The sequence below is a fragment of the Dendrobates tinctorius genome, unplaced genomic scaffold (assembly GCF_039654945.1).
Source record: "Dendrobates tinctorius isolate UK_male_01 unplaced genomic scaffold, ASM3965494v1 ptg000060l, whole genome shotgun sequence".
Classification (NCBI taxonomy): domain Eukaryota; kingdom Metazoa; phylum Chordata; class Amphibia; order Anura; family Dendrobatidae; genus Dendrobates; species Dendrobates tinctorius.
In genome coordinates this window covers 74,551,926-74,569,782 of record NW_027361728.1, presented here as the reverse complement: position 1 = coordinate 74,569,782, position 17,857 = coordinate 74,551,926, and the positions used below count along the sequence as shown (strand labels likewise).

Sequence of the window (17,857 nt, the reverse complement as noted above, 5' to 3'; positions counted from 1 at the left end):
TAGGGCCAGCATAAGTGTCTTTGGAGCCCTTCTGTAGCATAGAATATATCTGATTTTCTAGAGGCAAGTGGCTTCAAATTCAAAAGAAAAAAACCCTGTTTTTAAAATTCTGCATTAATGATCATTACTTCTATGGGAGAATGCCTCTAATATTGCACTACATGGAGCATGCTTAGAGCTACAGGGTACAGATGTTTGGGGCTCCAAGTGCTGCTTTTCATCTCCTGCTCATTGCTCTGCAGCGTGTTGGAGGTCTACATGTTAGTGTTATGGTGCAGCAATAGGGTTCAAAGACTATGCCATTGTACATGTCAGTGTGGATAGCCCAATAGGTGGACAGAACAGAAGCATAAAAATGTTACTAAAGAGTAAAATATCTTACAGCATGTATAGATCTTGTATCAGATATTGCATAGCAGCATGGGACATTATTGGGGTGCTAAGATTAGATATAAAGTAGGACACACTGTGCCAAGGAGGCCCCAATCACGCTATGATATAACAGATATTTTCTAATAAATGAAAATACTAGAACAGACTGAATGTAAATAATAGGAAAATATATATTTAGTTCTCTGGTTGCAGTCAGATGACCGTAAAAAGCAGATGAAGATTGGACCACAGTGCTTGGACTGGTGACGGCTCTCCTGACCACAGTGCTGTCACTCACAGACCAGGAGGGTCGTTGCCAGTCCGAGCACTGTGGTCCGATCTCGATCCAATTTCTATGGCCGTCTGACTGCGCCTTAACAGTAATAAACAGTTAATATTCTAATATGTGAGAAATTATAAGAAACTACAGAGCACAAAAGCTTACCTTGCTACGGAGAGCACATACTTGATCGCTCTACAAAGGGGGAACCTGGTGGAGAAACCTCTGATCCTGTATCCAAGCCCATAATGTTAGTTGATGTTGTTTGATTAAAAGAGGTAAATCCTTAACATCTGAAGCAGAACCGAGCACATAAGATTAAACCACCCTGGGCACCTGCTGGGAGAGTCTAAAATCTTTTTTATCCATAAAGAACCAGCATCTCTCATTAATGACAATGACTCACTGGGAAGTGTAAAGGAGACCTACAAATTAATAGCTTGTTCAAGTCTGAACTTCTCCTCTTAAACTAAACAGCCTCTAGAAAGGTGTGTTTGTCATTTAATGGATCATGAGGCGGATGTGTGTGGAATAATGGGCTCAGGATCATTTATTGAAAAGGTTTGTAATTTGTCATTACTTTTACTTCTTTTCAAATCCTTCCGAAAACCAACATTAGGTCATTATCTTCTGCAAACTTGTAGTACACATCAATGGCAGTTAACTTGAAATTTCACATGGGATTATCCTGAATATTCATTTCTATCTGTTAACTCTTGATTATATTTATTTAAATGCTGTTTTATAACCAACTTGGGACACATTTGGTAGATGCATTTGCACTCCTCAACATTGAAATTGCAACACCAAGAAGCACAAGTTGTGGAATTATGGAAATCCCAGGATCAATAGACATGTTAATTGTCATCTCCCATGATTTGGCAATCATATTGTATTGTTGCTGTTGCTATGCAATAAGGTTTGCCTTTTTGAAGTTTGTCCTGTCTCACTCCATGTCTGCTGCCCTAGCTCTGATGTCAGTAAACCCTCCCTTTTTCTTCATCATTCTGAGTATGTCAGTCATGTTATGAGGCTCATGTCTGTACATCTCTGGATCAGAATAGCTTTTTTACCTACTGTAATTGTGCATAACTGCAGAAATTCTGCTTGACAATAAACCACCTTCTGGAATTTTCATTATTGCCTCTGCAGTTGAGTCAAGCTATCTGATGAAATCTGTTTGTGTGAGTACTAGTACATAGACTCATCCAATAAATTGTGTCTCAAGTGCCATACACTCAAAGTCTAGCTATGGAGTCAGAATATTAATTATATGTAAATTATGCAAAAATGGAAAAAAAATCATAACTTCTCAAATGATTAATTATTCAATATGAGCACCACACACAGAAATACATGGACTTACACACCTTGCTTCAAAAGTACAACTTGTCCGCAAAAAAAACAAGCCCTAAGATGGCCATATTTACGGAAAAGTAAAAAAGTTATGGCTCTGGGAAGAAGGGGAGCTCCCTTTGCAATTGCCGACTAAAAACGTTTCAAGTTTGCTTGATGGGAGACAAGACCAGAGATGCTGCAGCCCATGGTACCATATTTAGGACATGTAAGGCTACGTGCACACGCTGCGGAATGGGGTGCAGATTTGGCAGCGCAGATTTTGTAAAATCCGCAGGTAGATCTGCAGGTCAAAAGACCTGCGGATTTACCTGCGGATTGCTCTGCGGTTTTGCCCTGCAGTTTTTCATCTCCACAATGGAGGAGATGGCAAACCGCTGTGGAAACCGCAGAAAGAATTGACATGTCAATTCTTTCTGCGGTTTCAAAACCGCAGGAAAAACCGCGCTGAAAAATCTGCACCGTCTGCACTGCGGTTTTGTTTTCCCATAGGGAATAATGGTACTGTGCACCGGAGCAAAAACTGCTGTGGACCCGCAGCGGCCAAATTCGCTGCGGAACCGTAGCAGAATCCGCAGCGTGTGAACACACCCTCATAGTCTATTTCGTATGTTAGTGAAATCACAAGTATAATTTAAGACATCATAGATATAATTATAGCGAGTCCCTTTGGATTTCATTCTGTGTGCAACTACCGTATATAGTGGGGAGTGGCAAACTAGGAAAATACCTAGCACCCCCTCTGCAGTTTTACATGAGAATCTTCCTTTCTTCTGCTTCTTATGTTTTATTGATCTTATGTCACTTGCCTATAAAGCTATGGTTAGAGGTATAGCAGCAGTACAGCTTGTGGATTCTACTTTTCTCATTTGTACTATGCACGCAATCTCTTGTGCTTAATGATAACTGCAGTTTGTGCATATAAAACAAGATATGATGATTAAGAGTATATTATGCGCATGCTGTGGAAACAACCTGATTGATTTGTATGGGTCACTGCACAGTGAAAAATAATTTTTACTCCATAATCACATTTAACAGTTGGTAATACATGCCATAGACATTTCTACCTCATGCGACTACAGATCCAGGTATGACCTAAACAATGGTAAGGGCATGCTGAGAGCTGTTGTTTCACAGGGTTTAATGCTGCAAACCTCACAATTATTACTGACTAAACACAATCCGAAGCAGAATGCACAGGGACATTCAGTACCTTATGGTCACGTCATATCTGATTGCAGTCAGTGTTCTTCCTTTTCCTCTCCATCTGGTCCAGTTTTTTATGATTTCTTTCAACTACCTCTCACCTCTGCAGTTTGCCACCCAGCCATTGTCAGCATTTTACTTATCCTATATACAGTATGAGGACAAAATCTCATGTCCACACATTGTGCCACCTGATGTAATGATGTCAGAAGCTGTGCCTTTTGCGTCTACTGTCGCTAGAGTTGGCGTGAATGAATTTGTAGGAGTACTGAGAGCTACTTGCTACGTGATTGTATCCCTGGCTCCTATTTTGGCTAGCCAACCTGGCACGACTTCATCCTTGTGGCATGATGCACATGTAACATCACATCTGGCCAACTAATCAAAAGAAGAGTCTTGGATGGTGTCAGGTAAGGTGTAGTTCTCTGGGTCCCTGTCCATTTAACTTTTACCTCAAATTAAAAGGTGACAGTTAAACGACTGGCCCTTCAATTGCTCTTTACACAGCGAGCACACACAAGCGGTGTTCACTACAGAATGCTGTGGAACCTTCTAGTAACAATTACATCCTGACTCTGGCTTGTGCCAGAGTCAGGACATACTTTGTGGGAGGCGTCTGCACTCCAGACTCAATGACAAAGACAGCAGCCCCAGCATCTCCTGCAGTGATGTATATGTCCCAGCATCTTCTGCAGTGATGTATGTCCCTCAGCATCTCCTGCAGTGATGTATGTGTCCCGGAATCTAATGCTGTGATGCCCCAGCATGTCCTGTGATGTAGATGCTCCAGTGTCTCCTACTGTGATGTATATGCCTCAGCAATTTCTGCTGTGATGTATATGCCCCTGCTGTGATGTATATGTCCTAGCTCCTCCTTTGATGCCCCAGCCTCAGCGTCTCCTGTGATGTATATACCCCGGAGTCTCCCTTTGTGATGTACTGTATATTGCCCAGCGTCTTTTGTTGTGATGTATATACCCCAGCTCCAGTGTCTCCTGTGATGTATATGCCCCAGCTTTCCTTGCTGTGAGGGACATGTCCCAGTGTCTCCTGTGATGTATATGCTCAAGCCCCAGCATTTCATTTGATGTATTTGCTTTGGTCCCTCCTGTGATGTATTTGCCCCAGCATGTCCTTTGACATAAATGCCCCCTGCATCTTTTGTGATGTATGTAACTCAGCATCTATTGTGATGTACATGCCCAGAATGTCCTGTGATGTATATACTGCAGCCCCAGCCTTTCCTGCGTGATTAATGCAGAACAGTCTCATAATCTCTTGTGATGTATATAGAGCAATCTCAGTGTCTATGTGAAAAATATGAAAACCTTCTCAAAAATGGTGAATATACCACAGAAGTCCAACTTCATAGAGACTTAAAAGTAGTTTTATTAGTTACAGACTACAATTAAAGGAGTACCAGCAAAGATTAGACATAGTGCAATACCATAAAATGAGGAGATAATAGTCACATAGTAGAGACATGGGCCATGATTAAATACATAGGATGATCATACATAATCCATAACATAATCAATATAAAGTGCAATAGTGGACAGACAAAGTCTGAAGTAAGGTGCATAAAAAGTACAATAGGATTATAAAAACCCATAATCAATGGCTCAGTAAACCTCCAGCTCCAACGCACGTTTCGCCTATTGTGGCTTTCTTGAGAAATCCTATTATTCTTTTTATGCACCTTACTTCAGGCTTTATGTCTGTCCACTATTGCACTTTATATTGATTATATTATGAATTATGTATGATCACCCTATATATTTAATCATGGCCCATATCTCTACCGTGTGACTATTATCTCCTCATATTGTGGTATTGCAGTATGTCTAATCTTTGCTGGTTCTCCTTTTATTGTATTCTGTAACTAATAAAATTAATTTTTAAGTCTCTATGAAGTTGGATTTCTGTGGTATATTCACCATTTTTGAGAAGGTTTTCTTATCTGTGTAGTGAATATCCTATATGTTTCTTGAATATTATGTGAGTTGATCTCACTAAGTTGTTGGTTTATGTGAAAAATATAGAGCACAGTTTTAGTATATCCTATGTGATGCATATAGAGCGCAGTTTTAGTGTCTCTTATGTGATGTATTTAGAGCCGTCTTAGTGTATGCTGTGTGATGCATATATAGCAGTCCCTCTGTACCCTATGTGATATATACAGTATTCTTGGTGTCTCCTATGTTATGTAAACCGCAGACCTTCCACTGCTTGAGTTCTATAAATATTACATGAGCAGTGATGATTTCCCCCTGTGAGCAGGCCAGCAGTGTAATATGCATCTGCAATCAGAACAGGGCCGGACTGGGACTAAAATTCAGCCCTGGCATTTGAAGTTACACAGGCCCACTAGTCACATGGTGACTATATAATATCTTTGTACACTTGTAGGCTACAAGAAGTGAGAGGAGATTAACACGACTATATAACATGTAGTCACAGCTGTGCCCAGTATTTCAGCTCAGTCCTATTTATTGCTTTTAGGTACAGTACTCCTCCCAAATCTCTGTCCCCTTTTGTATGCACGGTGACAGAATTCCTGGCAGAACTGCTCTCTAGAGTTGAGCGACTTTTGGTTTTTTAGGGTCGCGTTTCGTTTCGTGAAATCCGACTTTTCCAAAAGTCGGGTCGAGCAAGATCGTCCGATTATAGGGAAAAGTCGGGGTCGTCCCGAAACACGAAACCCAATGTAAGTCAATGGGGAATAAAAGTCGGCAGTGAGAGGAGGACAGGAAACACACCTACAGTGCCCATTTGAATGCCAAAAGCATCAATTCTTCTTACTTAAGCTTGTCAACCTTAATTAACTTCATAATACAAGTTACGCACTGAAAAATGGGGGTTATTTGGCTAAAGTTGTGGGGGGGGAGGGCTGGCTGCAGGTTTTCATGTGCCCTGGGCGAAAGAGCGCCCCTTTAACACATACCACAACTCATCATGCTCCGATACAGCAGATAAATAGCGGTATAGTACAATGAAAAATACCTCACTTTTTACATCTCATGACGAGGCCCATCTATTTCTCCATACAGAATCATTGGTCCCATATAATGTTTGAAACAGTATATGATGAGCTCCACATAATGCTACAGTATATGTTGGTCCCCATGGATGAAGCTCCACTGTCTTATGGGCCCAAATAATGCTCCAAACATAATGGGCCCCATTTCTAATGCTCTAGTGTATAATGGGCCCTGTAAATGCTGCTCCAGTGTCTGATGTCCACCTTTGGAATGTTCCAGTGTATGGTGGGCCCCATCTATCATTCTCCAGAGTATAGTGCTCCCCAAAAATTGCTGTCCCAACATTGAAAACAATCAAATAAGTCTCCTCTCTAGGGAATCCCTGTACTTGTCTGGACAGGTGCTGTAGCTTGCTTAACAGCTCGCCAGCCGTTCTCACGCCCAGTATGGATTGCACGTGATTGCACAAAGGTTAGAAAGGGTACCGTATCCCTGGATAACATGTATGGATAGCGTACACATTCAAAATATATGTCTCAGGAGGCAGGCTCAGACGGTGTCAGGCCCAGTATGGATTGCACGTGATTGCACAAAGGTTAGAAAGGGTACCGTATCCCTGGATAACATGTATGGATAGCGTACACATTAAAAATATATGTCTCAGGAGGCAGGCTCAGACGGTGTCAGGCACAGTATGGATTGCACGTGATTGCACAAAGGTTAGAAAGGGTACCGTATCCCCAGATAACATGTATGGATAGCGTACACATTCAAAATATATGTCTCAGGAGGCAGGCTCAGACGGTGTTAGGCCCAGTATGGATTGCACGTGATTGCACAAAGGTTAGAAAGGGTACCGTATCCCCGGATAACATGTATGGATAGCGTACACATTCAAAATATATGTCTCAGGAGGCAGGCTCAGACGGTGTTAGGCCCAGTATGGATTGCACGTGATTGCACAAAGGTTAGAAAGGGTACCGTATCCCCAGATAACATGTATGGATAGCGTACACATTCAAAATATATGTCTCAGGAGGCAGGCTCAGACGGTGTTAGGCCCAGTATGGATTGCACGTGATTGCACAAAGGTTAGAAAGGGTACCGAATCCCCGGATAACATGTATGGATAGCGTACACATTCAAAATATATGTCTATACAGCATGAGGCAGGCTCAGACGGTGTTAGGCCCAGTATGGATTGCACGTGATTGCACAAAGGTTAGAAAGGGTACCGTATCCACGGATAACATGTATGGATAGCGTACACATTCAAAATATATGTCTATACAGCATGAGGCAGGCTCAGACGGTGTTAGGCCCAGTATGGATTGCACGTGATTGCACAAAGGTTAGAAAGGGTACCGTATCCCTGGATAACATGTATGGATAGCGTACACATTCAAAATATATGTCTCAGGAGGCAGGCTCAGACGGTTTTAGGCCCAGTATGGATTGCACGTGATTGCACAAAGGTTAGAAAGGGTACCGTATCCCCGGATAACATGTATGGATAGCGTACACATTCAAAATATATGTCTATACAGCATGAGGCAGGCTCAGACGGTGTTAGGCCCAGTATGGATTGCACGTGATTGCACAAAGGTTAGAAAGGGTACCGTATCCCCGGATAACATGTATGGATAGCGTACACATTCAAAATATATGTGTATACAGCATGAGGCAGGCTCAGACGGTGTTAGGCCCAGTATGGATTGCACGTGATTGCACAAAGGTTAGAAAGGGTACCGTATCCCTGGATAACATGTATGGATAGCGTACACATTCAAAATATATGTCTATACAGCATGAGGCAGGCTCAAACGGTGTTAGGCCCAGTATGGATTGCACGTGATTGCACAAAGGTTAGAAAGGGTACCGTATCCCTGGATAACATGTATGGATAGCCTGCACATTCAAAATATATGTCTATACAGCATGAGGCAGGCTCAGACGGTGTTAGGCCCATTATGGATTGCACGTGATTACACAAAGGTTAGAAAGGGTACCGTATCCCTGGATAACATGGTATGGATAGCGTATACATTCAAAATATATGTCTCAGGAGGCAGGCTCAGACGGTGTTAGGCCCAGTATGGATTGCACGTGATTGCACAAAGGTTAGAAAGGGTACCGTATCCCCGGATAACATGTATGGATAGCGTACACATTCAAAATATATGTCTATACAGCATGAGGCAGGCTCAGATGGTGTTAGGCCCAGTATGGATTGCACGTGATTGCACAAAGGTTAGAAAGGGTACCGTATGCCTGGATAACATGTATGGATAGCGTGCACATTCAAAATATACTGTATGTCTATACAGCATGAGGCAGGCTCAGACGGTGTTAGGCCCAGTATGGATTGCACGTGATTGCACAAAGGTTAGAAAGGGTACCGTATCCCTGGATAACATGTATGGATAGCGTACACATTCAAAATATATGTCTCAGGAGGCAGGCTCAGACGGTGTCAGGCCCAGTATGGATTGCACGTGATTGCACAAAGGTTAGAAAGGGTACCGTTTCCCCGGATAACATGTATGGATAGCGTACACATTCAAAATATATGTCTCAGGAGGCAGGCTCAGACGGTGTCAGGCACAGTATGGATTTGACGGCCCAGATTACACAGCGGAGGAGCAGGGAGAGGTAAAGATTGCAAATGCTGGGGCCCTGCCCAAGCAAGGGGGGCCCACTCGTGGGCGTCGGTACTGGCACTGGGCCCCTCATAGTACAGCGGTGTGTCTGACGGCGGGTGTGCACCACCACCGTCAGAAACACTTGATTGCACTATGAGGGACCCTGTGCCAGTGCCCGCGCCCAAGAGTCGGCCTACCCACCTGTCCAGGGCAACGGCACTCGCACGGTGTCGTGCGGTAGGTGGTGACCTCGGCCATGGGGGGGGAGGCACCACAGTTAGGGAGTTTTAGAAAGTGGCATATGTTGATGTTGGACATTCAGCTGATGCAAAAGGCGAAATAGGTGAAGTACCAGGAAGAGGTGGACCAAAGCAAGCCATTTTTCTGTCACCCTATGTGTCATCAGGGGAAGGTGGGACAAAATCCTTGGAAACCCATGCGTGGTTCATTTTAATGAAGGTTAGATCATCCACATTTTGGGTTGACAGACGGGTCCTTTTTTCTGTCAGGATTGATCCAGCTGCACTGAAGACTCTTTCCGATAGCACACTTGCAGCTGGGCAAGCGAGCTCCTGTAAGGCATATTGGGCCAATTCAGGCCAGGTGTCCAGTTTAGCGGCCCAATAATCAAAGGGGAATGACCTGTGTGGGAGAAGATCGATATGGGAGGAAAAGTAGTTTGTAACCATAGTTGACAACTGCTGTCTCCTGTCACTTTCCATCGATGCAGTATTACCAGTTGTGTGAGCGGTATTTGAAAAATCAGTCCACAACATTGTCATAAAACCCCTGTCTCCAACGCCACTTCTGCTGTGTGCACCACGAACACCTCTGCCAAGCTGCCCCCGGCCCGTACGGCTCGTGTGAGAACCATCACCGCTGCTGTGTGCTGGGAATGCCTCAAGCAACCGATTTACCAGAGTTGCTTGTTTATTAGCCAATATTAGGTCAAGGTTCTCCTGTGGCATGATGTTTTGTAATTTGCCTTTATAGCGTGGATCCAGGATGCTGGCCAACCAGTAGTCGTCATCGTTCATCATTTTGGCAATGCGGGGGTCCCTTTTTAGGATCCGCAAGGCATAATCTGACATGTGGGCCAATGTTCCCGGTGTCAATGATGCACTGCGAGTGCTGGGTGGAGGAGCACTTTCTGGCAAATCCACATCCCTCCAGTCACGCACAAACCCTGTACCAGACCTTGCCACGCCAACATTTTCACTTGCCCCACGAGATGCATCCTCCTCCCCTAAGTAATCATCCCCATCATCATCCTCCTTCTCCTCTTCTTCCTCCACCTCGTCCAGGAGAGGTCCCTGAGCAGACAATGGCTGAATGTCATCAAGGATTCCCTCCTCCTGTTCCTCCTCATCAACATTGGCTGCAGACGCCTGCTCCTTAAGGTGCGTCAAAGTTTGCATGAGCAGACGCATAAGTGGGATGCTCATGCTTAGGATGGCGTCGTCTGCGCTTACCAGCCGTGTGCATTCCTCAAAACACTGAAGGACTTTACAAAGGTCTTTCAGCTTCGACCACTGCACGCCTGTCAACTCCATGTCTGCTCTCAAAGTGCCTGGCCGTGTATCCTCCCACAAATGCATTATGGCCTGCCTCTGCTCGCACAGCCGCTCCACCATGTGCAGGGTGGAGTTCTACCTTGTTGCAATGTCGATAATGAGGCGGTGGTTGGGAAGGTGGAGCAATCGCTGCAGCTTCTGCATACGAACGGAGTGTACAGGCGACTGGCGGATGTGCGCGCACAGTCTTCGCACCTTCTGGAGCAGGGCTGTTAACTCCGGATAATTTTTGAGGAAGCACTGCACCACCAGGTTCAAGGTGTGAGCCAAGCAAGGTATGTGGCTGAGTTTTGAAAGGGCTATGGCTGCCACAAAATTACGGCCGTTATCACTAACTACCTTGCCTGCCTCAAGATGTACACTGCCCAGCCATGACTCAGTTTGTCGCTTCAAGTACTCGGCCAGCACCTCGGCGGTGTGTCTGTCGCCCAAACACATCATCTGCAACACAGCCTGCTGACGCTTTCCACTAGCTGCTCGATAGGGGGACACATCATGTGCAACAGTGGCAGCTGCAGATGGAGTGCTCGTACGACTGCGCTCTGTGGACGAGCTTTCGCTTCTGGAGGAGGAGGAGGAGGAGGGTCAAACGCCTACAGCCAACTGTTTCCTATACCGTGGGCTAGGCAGCACTGTCCCACCACCGCTGTCCCCTGTGGACCCTGCATCCACCACATTAACCCAGTGCGCAGTGATGGACACGTAACGGCCCTGGCCATGCCGACTGGACCATGCATCAGTTGTGAGGTGCACCTTTCCGCTCACTGACTGCTTGAGTGCATGGACAATGCGGTCTTTCACATGATGGTGGAGGGCTGGGATGGCTTTGCGAGAGAAGAAGTGGCGACTGGGTAGGTCATAGCGTGGTACTGCATAGGCCATGAGTTCGCGGAAAGCTGTGCTTTCCACCAACCGAAAGGGCATCATCTCAAACGAGATTAGTTTGGCAATGTGGGCGTTCAAACCCAGTGTACGCGGATGAGAGACTGAGTACTTTCTTGACCTACTCATAGTGTCTGGGAGGGTGAGCTGGACTTGAGAGCTGCATATGGTGGAAGTAGCGGTGGACAGGGCGGACTGAGAGAGGGTTGATGATGGTGATGGAGTTGGTGTTCTTTCTGATGGCCTAGAATCAGTCTTTCGTTGATATAACAGTGGGATTCCCTGACTGCTGTGGTCTTGCAACGACACCTCAACATTTGCTGCTGTGCTAACCGGTGGGCTTACAGTGGGGGAAACAATGTAGCGTTGCTGACTACCTTCGTTGTGATCAGTTGCACATGTGGCACTTGAGGTTTGGTGTTGTGTCCACGCTTGCAAGTGCATGCTGGTCAAATGTCTAAGCATGCAACTGGTATTCAAATTTTTCAGATTTTTCCCTCGGCTAAAGGTCTTTGCGCACTTCTTACAGATAACCTTGGCCTGATCATGAGGATTTTGTTCAAAAAAGTGCCACACTGCACTCTTCCTACTTTGGCAGACATTTTGCGGCCTAGCACGCTGTGATCTTTTGACCCTCTGGACAAGCTGTCCAGCAACTCTTTTGATGTTTGGAACCTGTCTTTGGAGTGCTCCGGGCCTGCCAGATAACAGCTGTTGCGATGTCGATGTCTGCTGTGGATGCTCCTCATCTGAGCTATTGGAAGCAGCACCCTCTTCCCCCAATGGATGCCAATCTGGGTCAACAACTGGGTCATCCATCACCTCCTCTTCTATGTCATGTGCACCTTTCTCTGTGTCACCGTGTATGGTGGTATAGTGTGCGGGAAGGGGCACCTGAGTCTCATCAGGGTCAAAATCTGGCTCTGTACACTGCGAGGACAATGTAGTGCTCTGAGTGAATGTACCAGCAGAATCATCCATCAGCGGCTGTGCATCAGTGCACTCCATGTCAGATTCATCTTGGCCTGGGTAATTCACCATTTCACTTGATAATCCAGGCATGGTATGTGAAAACAGCTCCATGGAGTAATCAGTAGTATGGCCTGCGTCATCCTTCAATCTTGGTTGGGGTGAAGGACACAAGGAAAGGTGTGGTTCATGAACATGAGCCTCCAATGACGACTCAGTGCTTTTACTTTTTACAACTGAAGAAGAGGAGGCGATAGAGCTGGAGGCTGAGTCAGCAATGTAAGACAAAACTTTTTCCTGATGCTCTGCCTTTAAAAGCGGTTTGCCAACTCCTAGAAAACTAAGCGTTCGAGGCCTTATGTAGCCAGACGATGACGCAGGGTCAGCACCTCCTGCATTCGGTCCTATTTTGCTCTTGCCACTACCATCAGATCCACCACCAACACCATCATTACCAGCTGCCAACCCCCGCCCAATTCCACGGCCTCTTCCACCAGCCTTCCTCATTTTTGGTAGAAATGTAGACAAAATCCAACAAACTATATAGTAATGTAAAACAAGGTACAAGGTGTCTATAGGACAGGGGAGATTTAGAATTTCTGCAGACACTTGTGGACAGTGGACACTTTTGGATTGTGTGAGGCCCACTGATATCTGAGCGCTATGTGACAGGCTCGATGGCACAGCTGCCTGTGACCAAAGTGACGAGAGGATAATGGAGATTTTGAATCTCTGCGCACACTTTTGGACACTGGACACTTGTGGATTGTGTGAGGCCCACTGATATCTGAGCGCTATGTGACAGGCTCGATGGCACAGCTGCCTGTGACCAAAGTGACGAGAGGATAATGGAGATTTTGAATCTCTGCGCACACTTTTGGAAACTGGACACTTGTGGATTGTGTGAGGCCCACTGATATCTGAGCGCTATGTGACACGCTCGATGGCACAGCTGCCTGTGACCAAAGTGATGAGAGGATAATGGAGATTTTGAATCTCTGCGCACACTTTTGGACACTGGACACTTGTGGATTGTGTGAGGCCCACTGATATCTGAGCGCTATGTGACACGCTCGATGGCACAGCTGCCTGTGACCAAAGTGACGAGAGGATAATGGAGATTTTGAATCTCTGCGCACACTTTTGGACACTGGACACTTGTGGATTGTGTGAGGCCCACTGATATCTGAGCGCTATGTGACAGGCTCGATGGCACAGCTGCCTGTGACCAAAGTGACGAGAGGATAATGGAGATTTTGAATCTCTGCGCACACTTTTGGACACTGGACACTTGTGGATTGTGTGAGGCCCACTGATATCTGAGCGCTATGTGACACGCTCGATGGCACAGCTGCCTGTGACCAAAGTGACGAGAGGATAATGGAGATTTTGAATCTCTGCGCACACTTTTGGACACTGGACACTTGTGGATTGTGTGAGGCCCACTGATATCTGAGCGCTATGTGACAGGCTCGATGGCACAGCTGCCTGTGACCAAAGTGACGAGAGGATAATGGAGATTTTGAATCTCTGCGCACACTTTTGGACACTGGACACTTGTGGATTGTGTGAGGCCCACTGATATCTGAGCGCTATGTGACACGCTCGATGGCACAGCTGCCTGTGACCAAAGTGACGAGAGGATAATGGAGATTTTGAATCTCTGAGCACACTTTTGGACACTGGACACTTGTGGATTGTGTGAGGCCCACTGATATCTGAGCGCTATGTGACACGCTCGATGGCACAGCTGCCTGTGACCAAAGTGACGAGAGGATAATGGAGATTTTGAATCTCTGCGCACACTTTTGGACACTGGACACTTTTGGATTGTGTGAGGCCCACTGATATCTGAGCGCTATGTGACACGATCGATGGCACAGCTGCCTGTGACCAAAGTGACGAGAGGATAATGGAGATTTTGAATCTCTGCGCACACTTTTGGACACTGGACACTTGTGGATTGTGTGAGGCCCACTGATATCTGAGCGCTATGTGACACGCTTGATGGCACAGCTGCCTGTGACCAAAGTGACGAGAGGATAATGGAGATTTGGAATCTCTGCGCACACTTTTGGACCCTGGACATTTGTGGATTGTGTGAGGCCCACTGATATCTGTGCGCTATGTGACACGCTCGATGGCACAGCTGCCTGTGACCAAAGTGACGAGAGGATAATGGAGATTTTGAATCTCTGCGCACACTTTTGGAAACTGGACACTTGTGGATTGTGTGAGGCCCACTGATATCTGAGCGCTATGTGACACGCTCGATGGCACAGCTGCCTGTGACCAAAGTGACGAGAGGATAATGGAGATTTTGAATCTCTGCGCACACTTTTGGACACTGGACACTTGTGGATTGTGTGAGGCCCACTGATATCTGAGCGCTATGTGACAGGCTCGATGGCACAGCTGCCTGTGACCAAAGTGACGAGAGGATAATGGAGATTTTGAATCTCTGCGCACACTTTTGGACACTGGACACTTGTGGATTGTGTGAGGCCCACTGATATCTGAGCGCTATGTGACACGCTCGATGGCACAGCTGCCTGTGACCAAAGTGACGAGAGGATAATGGAGATTTTGAATCTCTGCGCACACTTTTGGACACTGGACACTTGTGGATTGTGTGAGGCCCACTGATATCTGAGCGCTATGTGACAGGCTCGATGGCACAGCTGTGACAAAAGTGACTAGAGGATAAGGGAGATTGGATTGCTTTTAAAAAAGCAGTTTGCGGAGCAGTGGGTAAACAGCAATGCCAGCGTGTCAGGAAGCCTTAAAAGGCAGCCCAACAACCAACACCACTGATACACCACAATATAGCCTCCCCTTGCACTGCACACACAGTGACTTGTGTGTTGTGCAGGCCAAATCGCTAGCAGCAGAAGCAGTTTTTTTGTCTTCTTCCCTGCCTAACGCTCTCCCTACAGAATCAGCAGCAACCTCTCCCTATACTAAGATCGGCAGAAATAAGATGGCGGTCGGCGTGCACGCCCTTTTATACCCCCTGTGACGCCCACCAAAGCAAGCCAATCACTTGCATGCCCTTCTGAAAGATGGTGGTGACCCGTGCCTAGGTCATCACGTTGCCCACAGTGTCCGTGGATCCTGATTGGCTGAAAAATAGCGCAAAACAAACTTTTGAAACGCGACTTTGGCGCGTAAGTCGCCGACCTCGTGGCCGACCTCATCCTAGGGTCGGGTTTCGTTTCATGAAACCCGACTTTGCCAAAAGTCGGCAACTTTTGAATTTTTTCGACCCGTTTCGCTCAACTCTACTGCTCTCTATTGGGCAACCAGACCCCCTGGTCATAGCTGCCCCTATCATACCCCCCAACTTTTGAAGAAGGGAAAGATGGACAAAGACTGCGGCGCGCGCAGCGCGCGGCTGCAAATTTTGGCCACGCCCAGCCACACCCATTTCACAACTAGTCACACCCATGTCCACACCTAATCGCACCCATTTAGCACTGCTGATCACACTGACTGGTACTGAGGGCACAGTGGCTGGCATTATGGGCACACTGACTGGCACTAAGGAAGAGAGAAAACAGAGAGAGAGAGAAAAAAGAAAACAGAGAGAGCGAGAAAGAAAGGGGAAAGAAAGAAAGAAAGAAAGAACAGTGAGAGACAAAGAAAGAACAGTGAGAGACAGAGAAAGAACAGAGAGAGAAAGAAAGAGGGGAAAGAAAGAAAGAACAGAGAGAGACAGAGAAAGAACAGAGAGAGAAAGAAAGAAGTAAAGAAAAGAAAGAAAGAACAGAGAGAAAGAGAGGAAAGAAAAAGAAAGAAAGAGGGGAAGAAAGAACAGAGAGAGAAAGAAAGAACAGAGAGAGAAAGAAAAAGAGAGAAAGAAATAAAGAAAGATTCTACAAAGATACTATAGCAGCCCGGCTCCCATTGTAGTGCCCACCTGAGCCTCCCAATGCAGGACCTATCATGATCCGCTCACATGGCCGGCATCCCCGATTCCAAGGCGATCCTGCTGTCCGCGCTGTCGGAGGAGGACACGGTGATGGATCTGAAGCATTCCTGGTTCCGTCACAATCTCCTCAAGAAATTATCTCATTTCCGGTCAGCTTCCAGCACATCACTTCAGGTGGAACGTCATGTGTGTGTTTTAAAATGCTCCTCGGGGCTCCGCCATGTACTCCTGTGTCCGTGGGAAAAGCACGCTTTGTATGCTTTGTACACACTTGACTCCGCTCCGTACATCCTGTACACATATGGCTCCACTCCATACACACACGGCTCCGCTCTGTCCACCTCGTACACGTGTGGCTCCTCTCCGTACACCTCGTACACACGGCTCCTCTCCGTACAACTCGTACACGCGCGGCTCCACCTCGTACACACACACGGCTCCTCTCCGTACACCTCGCACACACGCGGCTCTGCTCCGTACACCTCGCACACACGCGGCTCCTCTCCGTACACCTCGTACACACGCGGCTCCTCTCCGTACACCTCGTACACACGCGGATCCTCTCCGTACACCTCGCACACACGCGGCTCCGCTCCGTACACCTCGCACACACGCGGCTCCTCTCCGTACACCTCGTACACACGCGGCTCCTCTCCGTACACCTCGCACACACGCGGCTCCTCTCCGTACACCTCGCACACACGCGGCTCCTCTCCGTACACCTCGCACACACGCGACTCCGCTCCGTACACCTCGCACACACGCGGCTCCTCTCTGTACACCTCGCACACATGCGGCTCCACTCCGTACACCTCGCACACCCGCGGCTCCGCTCCGTACACCTCGTACACACGGCTCCGCTCCGTACACCTCGTACACACGCGGCTCCGCTCCGTACACCTCGCACACACGCGGCTCCGCTCCGTACACCTCGTACACACACGGCTCTGCTCCGTACACCTCGCACACACGCGGCTCCGCTCCGTACACCTCGTACACACACGGCTCCGCTCCGTACACCTCGTACACACGGCTCTGCTCCGTACACCTCGTACACACACGGCTCCGCTCCGTACACCTCATACACACACAGCTCTGCTACATCCACACTGTAAATCCTGACCCCACACATACTTACCTCAACCAGCACCATGACAACAGCAAAGCAGAGTCTTGCAGACTGTAGAGGCAAGGCTGAGCGCACAGGACCTGTGATGAGGTAACAGGAGGGGCGGTGTCAGGGGTGACATGATCGGGGGTCTGGACAAAGGCTCCTGATCATGTGACCCCCCTGACTCCTCCCCTCCTGTGACCTCATCACAGGTCCTGCGAACAGAGCGAGCAGGCAAGCGAGTGCGACGCTGTGAGTGGCTGCGGGGGGGAGGGGGTCTCATGCTAAGGCGAGGATGGGGTGCGTGGGGTGCGTGGGGGGTGTGGCGGCTTATCTCCCTGCAGTGCGGGAGGAACTTGGAAACTATCACCGCCATGCCCGCAGAGGGCCGGCGGCAGGAGCAACAGTGGCCGCAGCAGCTGGCAAGCGGCCCTGCCGCCCGCGGCCCACGTGACAGCGGCCCAGCGGGAAAATGCCCGGTTGGTTATATTGCCAATCCGGGCCTGAATCAGAACTTTCTGCTGCAATTTCTTTTCAAATTTCATCACGA

At 47.4% G+C, this 17,857-nt stretch overlaps 2 protein-coding genes across 3 annotated transcripts in view; one reads left to right on the top strand and one right to left on the bottom strand.

Annotated features, from left to right (window-relative positions):
• The window catches only part of GPR87 (G protein-coupled receptor 87), a 40,077-nt gene extending 38,975 nt beyond the window's left edge, over positions 1-1,102 (bottom strand). For both annotated transcript variants that reach the window (XM_073579053.1, XM_073579054.1), the window contains exon 1: positions 818-1,102. The gene's annotated coding sequence lies outside the window, so the exon portion shown is untranslated. The remainder of the gene's footprint in view (positions 1-817) is intronic.
• Positions 1-17,857, top strand: part of MED12L (mediator complex subunit 12L) — a 1,194,146-nt gene that overhangs the window by 514,174 nt on the left and 662,115 nt on the right.